This window comes from Coenobita brevimanus, chromosome 11, assembly GCF_032717465.1.
Source record: "Coenobita brevimanus isolate Jiangsu-jjx chromosome 11, ASM3271746v2, whole genome shotgun sequence".
Classification (NCBI taxonomy): domain Eukaryota; kingdom Metazoa; phylum Arthropoda; class Malacostraca; order Decapoda; family Coenobitidae; genus Coenobita; species Coenobita brevimanus.
The window spans coordinates 9,416,864-9,420,747 of record NC_136964.1 but is presented as its reverse complement, the minus strand read 5'-3'; positions in this window follow the sequence as shown (position 1 = coordinate 9,420,747).

Genomic DNA, 3,884 nt, shown 5'->3' with positions numbered 1-3,884 from the left:
CCACACTAATCATATCCTCTAAGTAGCACATACAACATACAGTACTTAAAACTGGGGTGAACTAGCAACACAGCTTCAAGGACAGAAATACAACTTTCTGACTTCACTGCAACAGCACATCAAAAGCAGGTAACTTACAACATGGAATAACTCTGCCAAACCCCATTTTCAAGATAAAGAATATTAAAGGATATGGACTATTCTTTTATCAACTACACTAACACAACCATCATCATCATTCTCATCACCATTTTCATTATCTTCATCATCATTAACCCTTGAATCTGATCATGTTCTTGCCTCGTATTCTCGTCTATTAAGGATGCTCCCTAACTCCTTTCTCTAAGTGATTTATTGTGTGTGTTATACTTTAATGTCCTCATGTGTGTTACATAAATCCTTCTAATATTGTCATACTCTGCATAAATAACATACTGAGGATATTAACTGATCATAACCAGAAATAAATTGCTTAGGAAGAGGTGTTAGGAAGCTTCCTTAAATGACAAGAATATGAGACCCTGTGTGGTTTCTTCTTGCTACCTCTAGACAATTGTACTGAGCTTTGGAGGCGTCTTGCAGTGAAGGGGAAAATGAAGACTGTGGCCCACATTCTAATCAGTTATGGAAGCTCCCCAACACCTCTTCCTAAACTATTTATTTTGCTTATTAGGCTGCTTCTCAGTGTCCTCTTCTGTATCATTTAAATCATTCCAATATCACCATACTCAGCACAAATTACACACCAATTGATATTAACCAGGCATATCCATAAAATAAACCACTAAGGAAGAGGTGCTAGGGAGATTCCTGAACCGATGAAAATACGGACCTGTATCTACCCCATCCAGTTCAAAATCTAAGCTAAATATAATCTTCTACAGGTAGCAAAAATAAAATATAAAATGTCCCCAGTTTGAAGGGGTAAAACTATGCCTTTTTTTTTTTTTTAAAGACCTATATCACTAAATTTGGAGGGCCAGTTAAGGAATTCCATCAGAAACAGTATGTAAATTTTAAATACTGTAAATATTCAGGTATTTGTCACTTCTATCCCAGTGCCCTGTATACAGAAAAGGCAAAGCACAGTTGGCATTAACATACTGTATATATTGGACATGTGGAGAGAATGGAGAATGAAAGACTGACTAAGATGGTACATGTAGGTGAAGTGGAGGGATGGAGAGGGAGGGGGAGACTGAGGATGAGTTGGAGGGATGGAGTTGAGAGGTATACAAGGAAGGGGGAAATGAGCTGGGGGAGGGCAGTCAAATGGTGGGTGACAGAGCAACTTGGAGGCATTTTGTCTGCAGTCACCCTTTGTGGGATTAAGGCATCGGGCAATACTGTAGATAGGTAGACAGATATTTTCTCTATGTGTACAGATATGTTATTTGTCCCCCTTCATTTCTTATACTCTAGAAAAACTATACCCCTAACCCCAAACCAAAAATCAAGCCTACCCAACTTAAAACCTAACATACAATTTTTTTCTTTTAATACATCCAAACCTAACCTATGTTCCCTCTCCAATACTGTACAACCAAACCTAAGCAACTACCCAAATTTTTTTCTAATACAACCAAACCTGATCTATTTAATTAATTTTTTTCCTAACTGCAATACGAGTGAAGGTTTAAAAAGAGCACAATAATATTTAACTTTCATTTAACCCGTAGTTTTTCTTTCTTTTCTTTTCTTTTTTTACGAACGATATAATACGAGCTGTTCAAATGAGGCTCAAAAAAAAAAAAAAAAAAAAAAAAAAAAAGTGGATTATTTTTTTGGCCCTGTGGAGAGGATGGAGAGTGAGAGACTGACAAGGAGAGTGTATGTGAGTGAGGGGGAGAGGGATGGGGAGGCTGAGGATGAGATGGAGGGATGCAGTGGTAAGGTATATGAGAGAGGGGGGTGTGAGCTGAGAGAAAGGCAGTGAAATGGTGGGGAACAGGGTGACATGGAGTCGATTTGTTTGTGGCCACCCCTTAGGGGAATGAGGCATCTGGCAATAGATAGGTAGATAGATATATTATTATTATTATTTTTTTTTTTTTACCAAGAATGTAATATTTGTTAATGCCAGCCACTACCTGTCTATGTCTGTATATCATCCCAATCTTTACTGACACTGTTTCCCCACTGCCTATATAATATTGTGATTACATAACCCTAAGCTTCACCCTAATAATGTACAGTACTGCCCTATTATAGGTAATCATCTGACTTTTATGCTTTCTCTCTCTTGATTCCAGATCCTACCTACCCCATATTTACCTCCTCTACCTAAGGACATTACAGTAGACCCTCACTATAACAGACTAATTGGAGGAAAGCTAGGTTCGTTAAAGTCAAGTCAGTAATATCCAAAGGTCCGCCTGTCCCCCCAAGGTGGGATATCAAGCATGTGTTGCAAAATAAATGAGTACAACAGCATATTCTAGTGCTGTACTAAAGACTTAAACTACTGTATAATAATTAAACTGCTGTATAACAATTAAACTGCTGCATAACAATAATTAACCTACTGTATAACAATTTTGCACAAACTTGGCCCATAATTTTCCTCTTTGGCAGTGTATATCATATTCTTGTCATAGCACTTCTTCATGACTAGTACAGTACTGTACTATGGTCTGTTATTACAACTCAGCAATCACAATGGGGAGAGGGCAATTTCAGAACAGAACAGAGTATAAATGGTAGGAAACATGTATTGTTACCCACTGCACCCCATTTAACAACCACTATCCGTTATAGCCAACAGAAGTTCGGTGGCAATTACAAATGAATTATGGGAGAAATAGATATCATTCATAATTTACCCATAAAGGTAACTATACTCTTTTTACTCTAACCTGACCCAAATTTTGTCCACTTGGAGCTAATTTCACATAGTTCAATTGCAGCATAAGACAATACTACAGCTCTACATCCTTGCCATAGCACTTCATGACTAACATTGTATTCTAGTGATAATCCACTGTTACGACCAAACATTTGAGAGAGAGAGAGAGAGAGAGAGGGTGATTTGGGCCAAGTTAATGTGAAATGGGTATAGTAACTCTAGCTCCATAATTGCTAAGAGTTGGGCCTATGTTGATATAAAATGTCTGACTGAAAACTGGCGATAAAATAACCTCCTCAAGTTACTAAAAAAAGAAAGAAAAAAAATTAAGACCCTGTATTTGGCTTTAAAAAATGAAATCTTGTACTAAATGGATTAAAGGAGGCTATATCTAACCCCTCCAGTTAAAAAAAATCTCTTAGTAAATATACGTATATGACAACAGTAAGAGTATTATCAAAATCTTCTTCTTCTTCCCAGCTAACCCTTTCAAGCCCAGTATATGATTGATGATGATGATGATGATGATGATGATGATGATGATGATGATGATGATGATGATGATGATGATGATCATGATGATGATGATGAGGAGGAGGAGGAGGAGGAGGATAATGATGATGATGATTAATGATACAAAACCCTGATTTAAGATGTTTTACTAATAGCCTCTTCACTATGAGTCTCCACTATGTTAAATATCATCTTACTGGATGCAAAAATAAAAACAAATTAATCAGAGAAAATAGGGTGATGGAAACTTTCTAAACATTTCATTAAGAGAGTTTTCTCCTAACCTAAATAAAAGCACATACTGGTTGCAGAATATAGTGCTGTGAATCCTGCCCTAGGGTGGGAAAGGAGATCCGGATGATAATGATGATGATGATAAAATGTACAGTACTCGTAGTGATGGGGTCAAACCGCTGATGTATTAGCATCTTTTTTACCCTAAAGCTGACAATAATTTAGTATAAAGTTGCTATAAAGTCAGAAGTAAGTTGTTTTATTTATCACCTGTACTTCACTTAATGTGCCA